At 53.3% G+C, this 18516-nt stretch overlaps 1 long non-coding RNA gene and 7 other non-coding genes across 11 annotated transcripts in view; all 8 read right to left on the bottom strand.

The window, feature by feature from the left end:
* Window positions 1-1011: 1011 nt before the first annotated feature.
* LOC113880138 lies at window positions 1012-1104 on the bottom strand. Its single transcript, XR_003507611.1, has one exon. It is a non-coding gene; the product is annotated as a small nucleolar RNA SNORD116 (small nucleolar RNA).
* A 2635-nt stretch (window positions 1105-3739) lies between these two features.
* Window positions 3740-3833, bottom strand: LOC113880146. The gene has a single exon (XR_003507619.1). It is a non-coding gene; the product is annotated as a small nucleolar RNA SNORD116 (small nucleolar RNA).
* A 1353-nt stretch (window positions 3834-5186) lies between these two features.
* The window catches only part of LOC113880052, a 96597-nt gene continuing 83267 nt past the window's right edge, over window positions 5187-18516 (bottom strand). For 3 of the 4 annotated variants that reach the window (XR_003507573.1, XR_003507574.1, XR_003507576.1), the window contains 10 exons: window positions 17688-17827; window positions 16077-16209; window positions 14960-15099; window positions 13349-13481; window positions 12231-12370; window positions 10620-10752; window positions 9502-9641; window positions 7891-8023; window positions 6773-6912; window positions 5187-5298 (listed from right to left, as the gene is read on the bottom strand). This is a non-coding gene — a long non-coding RNA (uncharacterized LOC113880052). Of the gene's footprint in view, window positions 5299-6772; window positions 6913-7890; window positions 8024-9501; window positions 9642-10619; window positions 10753-12230; window positions 12371-13348; window positions 13482-14959; window positions 15100-16076; window positions 16210-16749; window positions 16873-17687; window positions 17828-18516 lie in introns of all 4 variants that reach the window. The other variant, XR_003507575.1, reaches the window with a different exon arrangement.
* On the bottom strand, window positions 6470-6562 carry LOC113880137. The gene has a single exon (XR_003507610.1). It is a non-coding gene; the product is annotated as a small nucleolar RNA SNORD116 (small nucleolar RNA).
* LOC113880136 lies at window positions 9199-9291 on the bottom strand. Its single transcript, XR_003507609.1, has one exon. It is a non-coding gene; the product is annotated as a small nucleolar RNA SNORD116 (small nucleolar RNA).
* LOC113880135 lies at window positions 11928-12020 on the bottom strand. The gene has a single exon (XR_003507608.1). It is a non-coding gene; the product is annotated as a small nucleolar RNA SNORD116 (small nucleolar RNA).
* On the bottom strand, window positions 14657-14749 carry LOC113880134. Its single transcript, XR_003507607.1, has one exon. It is a non-coding gene; the product is annotated as a small nucleolar RNA SNORD116 (small nucleolar RNA).
* LOC113880133 lies at window positions 17385-17477 on the bottom strand. The gene has a single exon (XR_003507606.1). It is a non-coding gene; the product is annotated as a small nucleolar RNA SNORD116 (small nucleolar RNA).

Genomic DNA, 18516 nt, shown 5'->3' with positions numbered 1-18516 from the left:
CATGGGTGCTATCAGGGCTGGCCGGCTGGCCCCAACCTTAGGGAATCTTGATAATTCCAGGCCGAAGGGACAAATGGCGGCCAAGGGGCATGTGCGTACACCACGTAACTACCCACTGGGCTGGTTCCTTGGCCTCTTTATTGCAACTCTCTTCAAGGCACCAAAGATGCCTTTGAGAGTCCTTCTACTGGCAGTTGGGACAACAAGGCCACAAAGGTCACCTTTCACCGAGCCTCCTAAGGACAAGCAATGCCCTGTCCTCTGTACCCAGCTGATGGCAGCTCCAAAAGGACCCACTGTATTACTGAAAACAGAACAACAGTGCCTGCAAGCCTCAGCGGACATATTGTCCCAGTAAATCACACTGCACTTTTCCTCACCTGCACAAAAATTTCTTCTCTGGGCCTCTGGCCAACTGCAGGAGGAATGCAGGCCTAGGACCACAGCATAGTCCATGGCGACCTCCAAGACTCAAGCATGTGACAGGAGTTGCAATTCAGCCACTGCCAAGGGCAGAAATGGGCCTATTAACTTTCACAACTGCCACCATTCCCCCAGGTCTCTGCAGCCACTGCAGCCCACATGGCACTCAGAATCTCAGCAACCCAAGGGATGCAACGGCGAGGGCCTCAGACCTGACCTGGGGCTCCAATCACAAACCACAGAAGCTTCATTGCTTTAGAATCGACATCACCAGAGCCCCAATTAGTGCATCCAGCAGGAATCAGGACAAAATGCACCTTTCCAAGCTAAGACGTCAACTGTCTGAGGCTAGGATCTACTGCGACACCTACCACCACTGGACAAGCCAGATGGCTCTATGCTCCTCAGTGCCTTTACATGGACCTTGTATTCCAAGAGGGCCGCTAGAATATCTGTACATGGCCCACCCTCAGACGGGAGCCTCGCAAATGGTGGTGACCTGGCTCCTCCATGCGTGTGTGTGACACAGTCGGAGACGCCCTCACTGCTAACCAGTCCCACCCTTAACCCCAAGGGAGGCAACGTGCTGGACCTCAGTTTCGATGAGGAGACGGTAGTGAGTTCTCACTCATTTTGTTCAGATTTTCCAAGGAATGCATGTGAGGGTGTCATCATCGATCCGAGCACGTGCTGGCTTGCTGCCCACCTCCTCACGGCAGGAAGGGCTGCTCCCAGGAGGAGCCAGTGACCCGGGAGTCCTCCAGCAGCCAGGGAACTCAGAGCCCTCAGGCTTCTCAGCAAGAGGAACGGTCCCTCTATACGAACAACCACTCAGGCAGTCCCAGGAAACCTGAAATTCACGACACGTCTTGGGGCAGGAGAAGCCGTACCGTGCTGGGTGATCCAAAAAGCAGTGGCAGCAACTCGGGTGCGCCACACTTCTTGCCGGACCCTTGCACCTTGAGTCACTGCCTCACGGGTGGGGGTTCATCTCCTGGCTGATGGACAGTCATACGTGGCAACTTCACCTGACAAGTGGACAGAAAGCACAAGCATGCTTCAAATGTGCACCCGGGTTCTCACATGAATAATATCGGTGTCCATGGTTCCCTGAGGTAAAGCCTGCATCTGCTTCTGAACTACCTCGATCCCTCATGTATGACTGGATACGTATCTATAGCAAAAAGGTAGGAAATTATCTTAAAGTTCCTATCGGTGTCTGTCGTCTGAAGTATGTGTGTGTGGCAGGGGATTTGATATGGGTCTGTGTGTGTGTTGTTCCAGTGTACCAAGAAGAATGTGCCTCAAGACTCTGGGTGTGCCTCTGAAACTCCTTCCAGGTGTCTCCAGGACTCAGAGTCCCACTCCAAGGCCTTGGTGTCTTAACACGTGTGCCTTCACCACAGAAACCTGACTTTCTGCTGTCCAAACAAAATGGCAGATGATGCCTTGCCACTGTCCACCAAGCTCCATGCAAAATTTCATCCTGAGGGGCTGTTGAAATAGGGCATGGGCTCATGATCTCTTCGACCCATGCCCCTCTCACTATGAACATAAACCTGACTGCCCAAGGTCGCCTGGCAGAGCAACTGTGTGAATGCATGTACCATGAGACATGTCAGCTAAAACTACAGCTCAGGTGTCCATGGTGACAAGACCCACCTCCTCCTGGATCAAGGAAACTTTCCCAAAGAAGGTCAAAAGTATTGGGAACATGACCCAGGGGCAGATATGGGCCCACCATTCCTTAAAAGGGCAAAATAATTCAGGGCATGAGCCTCTTCCTGCCCAGTGAGCTAATCCACTCTCCGAGGCTCCACTGGAAGTGCAAGATGGGACCTGGTCTTCCTCAGGTACCAGGATCCAGGGGTCACTCCCACAGAAACTGGGCCCCTTTGCCGGCCAGATAATGCTCAGATCCACAGCCTGCCAGGGCCCTGGAACCAACCATACCCAGGAAAAACTCCTACAAATTGAACTCTTCCATCCACCCCCAGTGTGACTCACCCACATCAGAAGCCACCAGGTCTTCTGCTCCACAAAGGGACATTGAGCATCCAGCAAGACCCACAGGAAGAAGGCGGGCAACACGACCAAGGGCTCACAGATCACCAGGGATGCTTTCAGGAAGACTTCAGAAGACCTGCCAGGGAAGACCGTGGATGTGCCAGGTCTCTGCCATAGTGCCATGGGAGCTGTTGTCTCCTACACTGAGGCAGCCTTGGTATGCCAACCAATGAGCAATGTCTATCACAACTGTGGTGGTCCTCAAAGGTTGATGCGTCACTGCCAGGGGGCCAAACACATGGGTGCTATCAGGGCTGGCCGGCTGGCCCCAACCTTAGGGAATCTTGATAATTCCAGGCCGAAGGACAAATGGCGGCCAAGGGGCATGTGCGTACACCACCTAACTACCCACTGGGCTGGTTCCTTGGCCTCTTTATTGCAACTCTTCAAGGCACCAAAGATGCCCTTTGAGAGTCCTTCTACTGGCAGTGGGACAACAAGGCCACAAAGGTCACCTTTCACCGAGCCTCCTAAGGACAAGCAATGCCCTGTCCTCTGTACCCAGCTGATGGCAGCTCCAAAAGGACCCCACTGTATTACTGAAAACAGAACAACAGTGCCTGCAAGCCTCAGCGGACATATTGTCCCAGTAAATCACACTGCACTTTTCCTCACCTGCACAAACATTCTTCTCTGGGCCTCTGGCCAACCTGCAGGAGGAATGCAGGCCTAGGACCCAGCATAGTCCATGGCGACCTCCAAGACTCAAGCACGTGACAGGAGTTGCAATTCAGCCACTGCCAAGGGCAGAAATGGGCCTATTAACTTTCACAACTGCCACCATTCCCCCAGGTCTCTGCAGCCACTGCAGCCCACATGGCACTCAGGAATCTCAGCAACCCAAAGGGATGCAACGGCGAGGGCCTCAGACCTGACCTGGGGCTCCAATCACAAACCACAGAAGCTTCATTGCTTTAGAATCGACATCACCAGAGCCCCAATTAGTGCATCTGCAGCAGGAATCAGGGACAAAATGCACCTTTCCAAGCTAAGACGTCAACTGTCTGAGGCAGGATCTACTGCGACACCTACCACCACTGGACAAGCCAGATGGCTCTATGCTCCTCAGTGCCTTTACATGGACCTTGTATTCCAAGAGGGCCGCTAGAATATCTGTACATGGCCCACCCTCAGACGGGAGCCTCGCAAATGGTGGTGACCTGGCTCCTCCATGCGTGTGTGTGACACAGTCGGAGACGCCCTCACTGCTAACCAGTCCCACCCTTAACCCCAAGGGAGGCAACGTGCTGGACCTCAGTTTTCGATGAGGAGACGGTAGTGAGTTCTCACTCATTTTGTTCAGATTTTCCAAGGAATGCATGTGAGGGTGTCATCATCGATCCGAGCACGTGCTGGCTTGCTGCCCACCTCCTCACGGCAGGAAGGGCTGCTCCCAGGAGGAGCCAGTGACCCGGGAGTCCTCCAGCAGCCAGGGGAACTCAGAGCCCTCAGGCTTCTCAGCAAGAGGAACGGTCCCTCTATACGTACAACCACTCAGGCAGTCCCACGGAACCTGAATTCACGGAACACGTCTTGGGGCAGGAGAGCCGTACCGTGCTGGGTGATCCAAAAGCAGTGGCACGCAACTCGGGTGCGCCACACTTCTTGCCGGACTCCCTTGCACCTTGAGTCCACTGCTCACGGGTGGGGGTTCATCTCCTGGCTGATGGACAGTCATACGTGGGCACATCATCCTGACAAGTGGAGCAGAAAGCACAGGAATGCTTCAGATGTGTACTTGGTCTCTCACTAATACTGATTGCAAGTGTTTCCCTAGGGGAAGGCCTGTATCTGCACCCCAACTATATTGATCCTTTACAGACGACTGGTTACCTATCTTTCAAAGAGTGCGGCAAATTAGGCTCAAGTGCATGTGGGTGTCTTTCTGACCAAGCGTGCAGGGTACAGGGGATTCGATGTGAGTTTTGAGTGCCTGCATTCTGGTGTACCAATAAAATGCATTCTCAAGCATTTTGGGTGTGTGTCTGGAAATCTGTCTGGGTATCCAAGTCTCAGAGACCGCATGCAAAGGCCCTGCAGTATGAACATGCGTGCCATCTCCATGGAGTCCTGACCTCCCACCATCCCACGAAATGGGATGACACTTGGCATCTTCCACAAGATCCATGCAAAATTTCACTGAGGGGCTGTTGACATAGGCTCTAGGCTCCCAATCTCCATGAACCATGATCTCTGACCAACGCAGAGACCTGACTGCCCAGGGTCACCTTGCGGAGAATCTGTGTGAATGCCACATACCCTGAGACTACGTGAGCTACTACTATAGCTCAGGGGTCCTTGTCACAAGTCCTACCTCCTACCTAACAAGAAAATTTTCCCAGACAACTGCACAGTAAGGTGAACTTGGCACTAGGGCAGATATGGCCCACTGCACCCTCCAATAGGAAAAGAATTCAGGGCATGCGTATCTTCCTGCCAGTCAGCCCCAATCAAAGTCCAGCCTCCCCTGGAAACTGCAAGATGGAACCTGGTCATCTCAGGTACCAGGAACCAGGGGTCAACTCCCACAGAAACGGGATTCTTTCCTGGCCAGATTATCCTCAAATCTAACAGCCTGCAGGGCCCTGGGTACTGACCACACCCTAGAGAAAGCTCTCATAATGCACGGGCTTGGTCCAAATTGAATTCATTATGCAACAAAGGGGCGACTCACCTAAATCTGAAGCCTCCAGGGCCTCGGGCTCACAGGGACAATGAGCATCCAGCAAGACCCACAGGAAGAAGGCGGGCAACACGACCAAGGGCTCACAGATCACCAGGGATGCTTTCAGGAAGACTTCAGAAGACCTGCCAGGGAGACCGTGGATGTGCCAGGTCTCTGCATAGTGCCATGGGAGCTGTTGTCTCCTACATTTGAGGCAGCCTTGGTATGCCACCAATGAGCAATCTCTATCACAACTGTGGTGGTCCTCAAAGGTTGATGCGTCACTGCCAGGGGGCCAAACACATGGGTGCTATCAGGGCTGGCCGGCTGGCCCCAACCTTAGGGAATCTTGATAATTCCAGGCCGAGGGACAAATGGCGGCCAAGGGGCATGTGCGTACACCACGTAACTACCCACTGGGCTGGTTCCTTGGCCTCTTTATTGCAACTCTTCAAGGCACCAAAGATGCCCTTTGAGAGTCCTTCTACTGGCAGTGGGACAACAAGGCCACAAAGGTCACCTTTCACCGAGCCTCCTAAGGACAAGCAATGCCCTGTCCTCTGTACCAGCTGATGGCAGCTCCAAAGGGACCCCACTGTATTACTGAAAACAGAACAACAGTGCCTGCAAGCCTCAGCGGACATATTGTCCCAGTAAATCACACTGCACTTTTCCTCACCTGCACAAACATTCTTCTCTGGGCCTCTGGCCAACCTGCAGGAGGAATGCAGGCCTAGGACCACAGCATAGTCCATGGCGACCTCCAAGGACTCAAGCACGTGACAGGAGTTGCAATTCAGCCACTGCCAAGGGCAGAAATGGGCCTATTAACTTTCACAACTGCCACCATTCCCCCAGGTCTCTGCAGCCACTGCAGCCCACATGGCACTCAGGAATCTCAGCAACCCAAAGGGATGCAACGGCGAGGGCCTCAGACCTGACCTGGGGCTCCAATCACAAACCACAGAAGCTTCATTGCTTTAGAATCGACATCACCAGAGCCCCAATTAGTGCATCTGCAGCAGGAATCAGGACAAAATGCACCTTTCCAAGCTAAGACGTCAACTGTCTGAGGCTAGGTCTACTGCGACACCTACCACCACTGGACAAGCCAGATGGCTCTATGCTCCTCAGTGCCTTTACATGGACCTTGTATTCCAAGAGGGCCGCTAGAATATCTGTACATGGCCCACCCTCACACGGGAGCCTCGCAAATGGTGGTGACCTGGCTCCTCCATGCGTGTGTGTGACACAGTCGGAGACGCCCTCACTGCTAACCAGTCCCACCCTTAACCCCAAGGGAGGCAACGTGCTGGACCTCAGTTTCGATGAGGAGACGGTAGTGAGTTCTCACTCATTTTGTTCAGATTTTCCAAGGAATGCATGTGAGGGTGTCATCATCGATCCGAGCACGTGCTGGCTTGCTGCCCACCTCCTCACGGCAGGAAGGGCTGCTCCCAGGAGGAGCCAGTGACCCGGGAGTCCTCCAGCAGCCAGGGGAACTCAGAGCCCTCAGGCTTCTCAGCAAGAGGAACGGTCCCTCTATACGAACAACCACTCAGGCAGTCCCAGGAAACCTGAAATTCACGACACGTCTTGGGGCAGGAGAAGCCGTACCGTGCTGGGTGATCCAAAAAGCAGTGGCAGCAACTCGGGTGCGCCACACTTCTTGCCGGACTCCCTTGCACCTTGAGTCACTGCCTCACGGGTGGGGGTTCATCTCCTGGCTGATGGACAGTCATACGTGGCAACTTCACCTGACAAGTGGACAGAAAGCACAGGAATGCTTCAGATGTGTACTTGGTCTCTCACTAATACTGATGCAAGTGTTTCCCTAGGGGAAGGCCTGTATCTGCACCCCAACTATATTGATCCTTTACAGACGACTGGTTACCTATCTTTCAAAAGAGTGCGGCAAATTAGGCTCAAGTGCATGTGGGTGTCTTTCTGACCAAGCGTGCAAGGGTAGCAGGGGATTCGATGTGAGTTTGAGTGCCTGCATTCTGGTGTACCAATAAAAATGCATTCTCAGCATTTTGGGTGTGTGTCTGGAAATCTGTCTGGGTATCCAAGTCTCAGAGACCGCATGCAAAGGCCCTGCAGTATGAACATGCGTGCCACCTCCATGGAGTCCTGACCTCCCACCATCCCACGAAATGGGATGACACTTGGCATCTTCCACAAGATCCATGCAAAATTTCACTGAGGGGCTGTTGACATAGGCTCTAGGCTCCCAATCTCCATGAACCATGATCTCTGACCAACGCAGAGACCTGACTGCCCAGGGTCACCTTGCGGAGAATCTGTGTGAATGCCACATACCCTGAGACTACGTGAGCTACTACTATAGCTCAGGGGTCCTTGTCACAAGTCCTACCTCCTACCTAACAAGAAAATTTTCCCAGACAACTGCACAGTAAGGTGAACTTGGCACTAGGGCAGATATGGCCCACTGCACCCTCCAATAGGAAAAGAATTCAGGGCATGCGTATCTTCCTGCCAGTCAGCCCCAATCAAAGTCCAGCCTCCCCTGGAAACTGCAAGATGGAACCTGGTCATCCTCAGGTACCAGGAACCAGGGGTCACTCCCACAGAAACGGGATTCCTTTCCTGGCCAGATTATCCTCCAATCTACAGCCTGCAGGGCCCTGGGTACTGACCACACCCTAGAGAAAGCTCTCATAATGCAGGGCTTGGTCCAAATTGAATTCATTATGCAACAAAGGGCGACTCACCTAAATCTGAAGCCTCCAGGGCCTCGGCTCACAGGGACAATGAGCATCCAGCAAGACCCACAGGAAGAAGGCGGGCAACACGACCAAGGGCTCACAGATCACCAGGGATGCTTTCAGGAAGACTTCAGAAGACCTGCCAGGGAAGACCGTGGATGTGCCAGGTCTCTGCCATAGTGCCATGGGAGCTGTTGTCTCCTACACTGAGGCAGCCTTGGTATGCCAACCAATGAGCAATGTCTATCACAACCGTGGTGGTCCTCAAAGGTTGATGCTTCACTGCCAGGGGGGCAAACACATGGGTGCTATCAGGGCTGGCCGGCTGGCCCCAACCTTAGGGAATCTTGATAATTCCAGGCCGAAGAGACAAATGGCGGCCAAGGGGCATGTGCGTACACCACGTAACTACCCACTGGGCTGGTTCCTTGGCCTCTTTATTGCAACTCTTCAAGGCACCAAAGATGCCCTTTGAGAGTCCTTCTATTGGCAGTGGGACAACAAGGCCACAAAGGTCACCTTTCACCGAGCCTCCTAAGGACAAGCAATGCCCTGTCCTCTGTACCCAGCTGATGGCAGCTCCAAAAGGACCCCACTGTATTACTGAAAACAGAACAACAGTGCCTGCAAGCCTCAGCGGACATATTGTCCCAGTAAATCACACTGCACTTTTCCTCACCTGCACAAACATTCTTCTCTGGGCCTCTGGCCAACCTGCAGGAGGAATGCAGGCCTAGGACCACAGCATAGTCCATGGCGACCTCCAAGACTCAAGCACGTGACAGGAGTTGCAATTCAGCCACTGCCAAGGGCAGAAATGGGCCTATTAACTTTCACAACTGCCACCATTCCCCCAGGTCTCTGCAGCCACTGCAGCCCACATGGCACTCAGGAATCTCAGCAACCCAAAGGGATGCAACGGCGAGGGCCTCAGACCTGACCTGGGGCTCCAATCACAAACCACAGAAGCTTCATTGCTTTAGAATCGACATCACCAGAGCCCCAATTAGTGCATCTGCAGCAGGAATCAGGACAAAATGCACCTTTCCAAGCTAAGACGTCAACTGTCTGAGGCTAGGGTCTACTGCGACACCTACCACCACTGGACAAGCCAGATGGCTCTATGCTCCTCAGTGCCTTTACATGGACCTTGTATTCCAAGAGGGCCGCTAGAATATCTGTACATGGCCCACCCTCACACGGGAGCCTCGCAAATGGTGGTGACCTGGCTCCTCCATGCGTGTGTGTGACACAGTCGGAGACGCCCTCACTGCTAACCAGTCCCACCCTTAACCCCAAGGGAGGCAACGTGCTGGACCTCAGTTTCGATGAGGAGACGGTAGTGAGTTCTCACTCATTTTGTTCAGATTTTCCAAGGAATGCATGTGAGGGTGTCATCATCGATCCGAGCACGTGCTGGCTTGCTGCCCACCTCCTCACGGCAGGAAGGGCTGCTCCCAGGAGGAGCCAGTGACCCGGGAGTCCTCCAGCAGCCAGGGGAACTCAGAGCCCTCAGGCTTCTCAGCAAGAGGAACGGTCCCTCTATACGAACAACCACTCAGGCAGTCCCAGGAAACCTGAAATTCACGACACGTCTTGGGGCAGGAGAAGCCGTACCGTGCTGGGTGATCCAAAAAGCAGTGGCAGCAACTCGGGTGCGCCACACTTCTTGCCGGACTCCCTTGCACCTTGAGTCACTGCCTCACGGGTGGGGGTTCATCTCCTGGCTGATGGACAGTCATACGTGGCAACTTCACCTGACAAGTGGACAGAAAGCACAGGAATGCTTCAGATGTGTACTTGGTCTCTCACTAATACTGATGCAAGTGTTTCCCTAGGGGAAGGCCTGTATCTGCACCCCAACTATATTGATCCTTTACAGACGACTGGTTACCTATCTTTCAAAAGAGTGCGGCAAATTAGGCTCAAGTGCATGTGGGTGTCTTTCTGACCAAGCGTGCAAGGGTAGCAGGGGATTCGATGTGAGTTTGAGTGCCTGCATTCTGGTGTACCAATAAAAATGCATTCTCAGCATTTTGGGTGTGTGTCTGGAAATCTGTCTGGGTATCCAAGTCTCAGAGACCGCATGCAAAGGCCCTGCAGTATGAACATGCGTGCCACCTCCATGGAGTCCTGACCTCCCACCATCCCACGAAATGGGATGACACTTGGCATCTTCCACAAGATCCATGCAAAATTTCACTGAGGGGCTGTTGACATAGGCTCTAGGCTCCCAATCTCCATGAACCATGATCTCTGACCAACGCAGAGACCTGACTGCCCAGGGTCACCTTGCGGAGAATCTGTGTGAATGCCACATACCCTGAGACTACGTGAGCTACTACTATAGCTCAGGGGTCCTTGTCACAAGTCCTACCTCCTACCTAACAAGAAAATTTTCCCAGACAACTGCACAGTAAGGTGAACTTGGCACTAGGGCAGATATGGCCCACTGCACCCTCCAATAGGAAAAGAATTCAGGGCATGCGTATCTTCCTGCCAGTCAGCCCCAATCAAAGTCCAGCCTCCCCTGGAAACTGCAAGATGGAACCTGGTCATCCTCAGGTACCAGGAACCAGGGGTCACTCCCACAGAAACGGGATTCCTTTCCTGGCCAGATTATCCTCCAATCTACAGCCTGCAGGGCCCTGGGTACTGACCACACCCTAGAGAAAGCTCTCATAATGCAGGGCTTGGTCCAAATTGAATTCATTATGCAACAAAGGGCGACTCACCTAAATCTGAAGCCTCCAGGGCCTCGGCTCACAGGGACAATGAGCATCCAGCAAGACCCACAGGAAGAAGGCGGGCAACACGACCAAGGGCTCACAGATCACCAGGGATGCTTTCAGGAAGACTTCAGAAGACCTGCCAGGGAAGACCGTGGATGTGCCAGGTCTCTGCCATAGTGCCATGGGAGCTGTTGTCTCCTACACTGAGGCAGCCTTGGTATGCCAACCAATGAGCAATGTCTATCACAACTGTGGTGGTCCTCAAAGGTTGATGCTTCACTGCCAGGGGGGCAAACACATGGGTGCTATCAGGGCTGGCCGGCTGGCCCCAACCTTAGGGAATCTTGATAATTCCAGGCCGAAGAGACAAATGGCGGCCAAGGGGCATGTGCGTACACCACGTAACTACCCACTGGGCTGGTTCCTTGGCCTCTTTATTGCAACTCTTCAAGGCACCAAAGATGCCCTTTGAGAGTCCTTCTATTGGCAGTGGGACAACAAGGCCACAAAGGTCACCTTTCACCGAGCCTCCTAAGGACAAGCAATGCCCTGTCCTCTGTACCCAGCTGATGGCAGCTCCAAAAGGACCCCACTGTATTACTGAAAACAGAACAACAGTGCCTGCAAGCCTCAGCGGACATATTGTCCCAGTAAATCACACTGCACTTTTCCTCACCTGCACAAACATTCTTCTCTGGGCCTCTGGCCAACCTGCAGGAGGAATGCAGGCCTAGGACCACAGCATAGTCCATGGCGACCTCCAAGACTCAAGCACGTGACAGGAGTTGCAATTCAGCCACTGCCAAGGGCAGAAATGGGCCTATTAACTTTCACAACTGCCACCATTCCCCCAGGTCTCTGCAGCCACTGCAGCCCACATGGCACTCAGGAATCTCAGCAACCCAAAGGGATGCAACGGCGAGGGCCTCAGACCTGACCTGGGGCTCCAATCACAAACCACAGAAGCTTCATTGCTTTAGAATCGACATCACCAGAGCCCCAATTAGTGCATCTGCAGCAGGAATCAGGACAAAATGCACCTTTCCAAGCTAAGACGTCAACTGTCTGAGGCTAGGGTCTACTGCGACACCTACCACCACTGGACAAGCCAGATGGCTCTATGCTCCTCAGTGCCTTTACATGGACCTTGTATTCCAAGAGGGCCGCTAGAATATCTGTACATGGCCCACCCTCACACGGGAGCCTCGCAAATGGTGGTGACCTGGCTCCTCCATGCGTGTGTGTGACACAGTCGGAGACGCCCTCACTGCTAACCAGTCCCACCCTTAACCCCAAGGGAGGCAACGTGCTGGACCTCAGTTTCGATGAGGAGACGGTAGTGAGTTCTCACTCATTTTGTTCAGATTTTCCAAGGAATGCATGTGAGGGTGTCATCATCGATCCGAGCACGTGCTGGCTTGCTGCCCACCTCCTCACGGCAGGAAGGGCTGCTCCCAGGAGGAGCCAGTGACCCGGGAGTCCTCCAGCAGCCAGGGGAACTCAGAGCCCTCAGGCTTCTCAGCAAGAGGAACGGTCCCTCTATACGTACAACCACTCAGGCAGTCCCAGGAAACCTGAAATTCACGACACGTCTTGGGGCAGGAGAAGCCGTACCGTGCTGGGTGATCCAAAAAGCAGTGGCAGCAACTCGGGTGCGCCACACTTCTTGCCGGACTCCCTTGCACCTTGAGTCACTGCCTCACGGGTGGGGGTTCATCTCCTGGCTGATGGACAGTCATACGTGGCAACTTCACCTGACAAGTGGACAGAAAGCACAGGAATGCTTCAGATGTGTACTTGGTCTCTCACTAATACTGATGCAAGTGTTTCCCTAGGGGAAGGCCTGTATCTGCACCCCAACTATATTGATCCTTTACAGACGACTGGTTACCTATCTTTCAAAAGAGTGCGGCAAATTAGGCTCAAGTGCATGTGGGTGTCTTTCTGACCAAGCGTGCAAGGGTAGCAGGGGATTCGATGTGAGTTTGAGTGCCTGCATTCTGGTGTACCAATAAAAATGCATTCTCAGCATTTTGGGTGTGTGTCTGGAAATCTGTCTGGGTATCCAAGTCTCAGAGACCGCATGCAAAGGCCCTGCAGTATGAACATGCGTGCCACCTCCATGGAGTCCTGACCTCCCACCATCCCACGAAATGGGATGACACTTGGCATCTTCCACAAGATCCATGCAAAATTTCACTGAGGGGCTGTTGACATAGGCTCTAGGCTCCCAATCTCCATGAACCATGATCTCTGACCAACGCAGAGACCTGACTGCCCAGGGTCACCTTGCGGAGAATCTGTGTGAATGCCACATACCCTGAGACTACGTGAGCTACTACTATAGCTCAGGGGTCCTTGTCACAAGTCCTACCTCCTACCTAACAAGAAAATTTTCCCAGACAACTGCACAGTAAGGTGAACTTGGCACTAGGGCAGATATGGCCCACTGCACCCTCCAATAGGAAAAGAATTCAGGGCATGCGTATCTTCCTGCCAGTCAGCCCCAATCAAAGTCCAGCCTCCCCTGGAAACTGCAAGATGGAACCTGGTCATCCTCAGGTACCAGGAACCAGGGGTCACTCCCACAGAAACGGGATTCCTTTCCTGGCCAGATTATCCTCCAATCTACAGCCTGCAGGGCCCTGGGTACTGACCACACCCTAGAGAAAGCTCTCATAATGCAGGGCTTGGTCCAAATTGAATTCATTATGCAACAAAGGGCGACTCACCTAAATCTGAAGCCTCCAGGGCCTCGGCTCACAGGGACAATGAGCATCCAGCAAGACCCACAGGAAGAAGGCGGGCAACACGACCAAGGGCTCACAGATCACCAGGGATGCTTTCAGGAAGACTTCAGAAGACCTGCCAGGGAAGACCGTGGATGTGCCAGGTCTCTGCCATAGTGCCATGGGAGCTGTTGTCTCCTACACTGAGGCAGCCTTGGTATGCCAACCAATGAGCAATGTCTATCACAACCGTGGTGGTCCTCAAAGGTTGATGCTTCACTGCCAGGGGGGCAAACACATGGGTGCTATCAGGGCTGGCCGGCTGGCCCCAACCTTAGGGAATCTTGATAATTCCAGGCCGAAGAGACAAATGGCGGCCAAGGGGCATGTGCGTACACCACGTAACTACCCACTGGGCTGGTTCCTTGGCCTCTTTATTGCAACTCTTCAAGGCACCAAAGATGCCCTTTGAGAGTCCTTCTACTGGCAGTGGGACAACAAGGCCACAAAGGTCACCTTTCACCGAGCCTCCTAAGGACAAGCAATGCCCTGTCCTCTGTACCCAGCTGATGGCAGCTCCAAAAGGACCCCACTGTATTACTGAAAACAGAACAACAGTGCCTGCAAGCCTCAGCGGACATATTGTCCCAGTAAATCACACTGCACTTTTCCTCACCTGCACAAACATTCTTCTCTGGGCCTCTGGCCAACCTGCAGGAGGAATGCAGGCCTAGGACCACAGCATAGTCCATGGCGACCTCCAAGACTCAAGCACGTGACAGGAGTTGCAATTCAGCCACTGCCAAGGGCAGAAATGGGCCTATTAACTTTCACAACTGCCACCATTCCCCCAGGTCTCTGCAGCCACTGCAGCCCACATGGCACTCAGGAATCTCAGCAACCCAAAGGGATGCAACGGCGAGGGCCTCAGACCTGACCTGGGGCTCCAATCACAAACCACAGAAGCTTCATTGCTTTAGAATCGACATCACCAGAGCCCCAATTAGTGCATCTGCAGCAGGAATCAGGACAAAATGCACCTTTCCAAGCTAAGACGTCAACTGTCTGAGGCTAGGATCTACTGCGACACCTACCACCACTGGACAAGCCAGATGGCTCTATGCTCCTCAGTGCCTTTACATGGACCTTGTATTCCAAGAGGGCCGCTAGAATATCTGTACATGGCCCACCCTCACACGGGAGCCTCGCAAATGGTGGTGACCTGGCTCCTCCATGCGTGTGTGTGACACAGTCGGAGACGCCCTCACTGCTAACCAGTCCCACCCTTAACCCCAAGGGAGGCAACGTGCTGGACCTCAGTTTCGATGAGGAGACGGTAGTGAGTTCTCACTCATTTTGTTCAGATTTTCCAAGGAATGCATGTGAGGGTGTCATCATCGATCCGAGCACGTGCTGGCTTGCTGCCCACCTCCTCACGGCAGGAAGGGCTGCTCCCAGGAGGAGCCAGTGACCCGGGAGTCCTCCAGCAGCCAGGGGAACTCAGAGCCCTCAGGCTTCTCAGCAAGAGGAACGGTCCCTCTATACGTACAACCACTCAGGCAGTCCCAGGAAACCTGAAATTCACGACACGTCTTGGGGCAGGAGAAGCCGTACCGTGCTGGGTGATCCAAAAAGCAGTGGCAGCAACTCGGGTGCGCCACACTTCTTGCCGGACTCCCTTGCACCTTGAGTCACTGCCTCACGGGTGGGGGTTCATCTCCTGGCTGATGGACAGTCATACGTGGCAACTTCACCTGACAAGTGGACAGAAAGCACAGGAATGCTTCAGATGTGTACTTGGTCTCTCACTAATACTGATGCAAGTGTTTCCCTAGGGGAAGGCCTGTATCTGCACCCCAACTATATTGATCCTTTACAGACGACTGGTTACCTATCTTTCAAAAGAGTGCGGCAAATTAGGCTCAAGTGCATGTGGGTGTCTTTCTGACCAAGCGTGCAAGGGTAGCAGGGGATTCGATGTGAGTTTGAGTGCCTGCATTCTGGTGTACCAATAAAATGCATTCTCAGCATTTTGGGTGTGTGTCTGGAAATCTGTCTGGGTATCCAAGTCTCAGAGACCGCATGCAAAGGCCCTGCAGTATGAACATGCGTGCCACCTCCATGGAGTCCTGACCTCCCACCATCCCACGAAATGGGATGACACTTGGCATCTTCCACAAGATCCATGCAAAATTTCACTGAGGGGCTGTTGACATAGGCTCTAGGCTCCCAATCTCCATGAACCATGATCTCTGACCAACGCAGAGACCTGACTGCCCAGGGTCACCTTGCGGAGAATCTGTGTGAATGCCACATACCCTGAGACTACGTGAGCTACTACTATAGCTCAGGGGTCCTTGTCACAAGTCCTACCTCCTACCTAACAAGAAAATTTTCCCAGACAACTGCACAGTAAGGTGAACTTGGCACTAGGGCAGATATGGCCCACTGCACCCTCCAATAGGAAAAGAATTCAGGGCATGCGTATCTTCCTGCCAGTCAGCCCCAATCAAAGTCCAGCCTCCCCTGGAAACTGCAAGATGGAACCTGGTCATCCTCAGGTACCAGGAACCAGGGGTCACTCCCACAGAAACGGGATTCCTTTCCTGGCCAGATTATCCTCCAATCTACAGCCTGCAGGGCCCTGGGTACTGACCACACCCTAGAGAAAGCTCTCATAATGCAGGGCTTGGTCCAAATTGAATTCATTATGCAACAAAGGGCGACTCACCTAAATCTGAAGCCTCCAGGGCCTCGGCTCACAGGGACAATGAGCATCCAGCAAGACCCACAGGAAGAAGGCGGGCAACACGACCAAGGGCTCACAGATCACCAGGGATGCTTTCAGGAAGACTTCAGAAGACCTGCCAGGGAAGACCGTGGATGTGCCAGGTCTCTGCCATAGTGCCATGGGAGCTGTTGTCTCCTACACTGAGGCAGCCTTGGTATGCCAACCAATGAGCAATGTCTATCACAACTGTGGTGGTCCTCAAAGGTTGATGCTTCACTGCCAGGGGGGCAAACACATGGGTGCTATCAGGGCTGGCCGGCTGGCCCCAACCTTAGGGAATCTTGATAATTCCAGGCCGAAGAGACAAATGGCGGCCAAGGGGCATGTGCGTACACCACGTAACTACCCACTGGGCTGGTTCCTTGGCCTCTTTATTGCAACTCTTCAAGGCACCAAAGATGCCCTTTGAGAGTCCTTCTACTGGCAGTGGGACAACAAGGCCACAAAGGTCACCTTTCACCGAGCCTCCTAAGGACAAGCAATGCCCTGTCCTCTGTACCCAGCTGATGGCAGCTCCAAAAGGACCCCACTGTATTACTGAAAACAGAACAACAGTGCCTGCAAGCCTCAGCGGACATATTGTCCCAGTAAATCACACTGCACTTTTCCTCACCTGCACAAACATTCTTCTCTGGGCCTCTGGCCAACCTGCAGGAGGAATGCAGGCCTAGGACCACAGCATAGTCCATGGCGACCTCCAAGACTCAAGCACGTGACAGGAGTTGCAATTCAGCCACTGCCAAGGGCAGAAATGGGCCTATTAACTTTCACAACTGCCACCATTCCCCCAGGTCTCTGCAGCCACTGCAGCCCACATGGCACTCAGGAATCTCAGCAACCCAAAGGGATGCAACGGCGAGGGCCTCAGACCTGACCTGGGGCTCCAATCACAAACCACAGAAGCTTCATTGCTTTAGAATCGACATCACCAGAGCCCCAATTAGTGCATCTGCAGCAGGAATCAGGACAAAATGCACCTTTCCAAGCTAAGACGTCAACTGTCTGAGGCTAGGATCTACTGCGACACCTACCACCACTGGACAAGCCAGATGGCTCTATGCTCCTCAGTGCCTTTACATGGACCTTGTATTCCAAGAGGGCCGCTAGAATATCTGTACATGGCCCACCCTCAGACGGGAGCCTCGCAAATGGTGGTGACCTGGCTCCTCCACGCGTGTGTGTGACACAGTCGGAGACGCCCTCACTGCTAACCAGTCCCACCCTTAACCCCAAGGGAGGCAACGTGCTGGACCTCAGTTTCGATGAGGAGACGGTAGTGAGTTCTCACTCATTTTGTTCAGATTTTCCAAGGAATGCATGTGAGGGTGTCATCATCGATCCGAGCACGTGCTGGCTTGCTGCCCACCTCCTCACGGCAGGAAGGGCTGCTCCCAGGAGGAGCCAGTGACCCGGGAGTCCTCCAGCAGCCAGGGGAACTCAGAGCCCTCAGGCTTCTCAGCAAGAGGAGCGGTCCCTCTATACGTACAACCACTCAGGCAGTCCCAGGAAACCTGAAATTCACGACACGTCTTGGGGCAGGAGAAGCCGTACCGTGCTGGGTGATCCAAAAAGCAGTGGCAGCAACTCGGGTGCGCCACACTTCTTGCCGGACTCCCTTGCACCTTGAGTCACTGCCTCACGGGTGGGGGTTCATCTCCTGGCTGATGGACAGTCATACGTGGCAACTTCACCTGACAAGTGGACAGAAAGCACAGGAATGCTTCAGATGTGTACTTGGTCTCTCACTAATACTGATGCAAGTGTTTCCCTAGGGGAAGGCCTGTATCTGCACCCCAACTATATTGATCCTTTACAGACGACTGGTTACCTATCTTTCAAAAGAGTGCGGCAAATTAGGCTCAAGTGCATGTGGGTGTCTTTCTGACCAAGCGTGCAAGGGTAGCAGGGGATTCGATGTGAGTTTGAGTGCCTGCATTCTGGTGTACCAATAAAAACGCATTCTCAGCATTTTGGGTGTGTGTCTGGAAATCTGTCTGGGTATCCAAGTCTCAGAGACCGCATGCAAAGGCCCTGCAGTATGAACATGCGTGCCACCTCCATGGAGTCCTGACCTCCCACCATCCCACGAAATGGGATGACACTTGGCATCTTCCACAAGATCCATGCAAAATTTCACTGAGGGGCTGTTGACATAGGCTCTAGGCTCCCAATCTCCATGAACCATGATCTCTGACCAACGCAGAGACCTGACTGCCCAGGGTCACCTTGCGGAGAATCTGTGTGAATGCCACATACCCTGAGACTACGTGAGCTACTACTATAGCTCAGGGGTCCTTGTCACAAGTCCCACCTCCTACCTAACAAGAAAATTTTCCCAGACAACTGCACAGTAAGGTGAACTTGGCACTAGGGCAGATAT

Source organism: Bos indicus x Bos taurus, chromosome 21 (assembly GCF_003369695.1).
Source record: "Bos indicus x Bos taurus breed Angus x Brahman F1 hybrid chromosome 21, Bos_hybrid_MaternalHap_v2.0, whole genome shotgun sequence".
Taxonomy (NCBI): Eukaryota; Metazoa; Chordata; class Mammalia; order Artiodactyla; family Bovidae; genus Bos; species Bos indicus x Bos taurus.
Note: the sequence above shows the minus strand (reverse complement) of the source record. Positions and strands in the feature narration are given on the sequence as shown.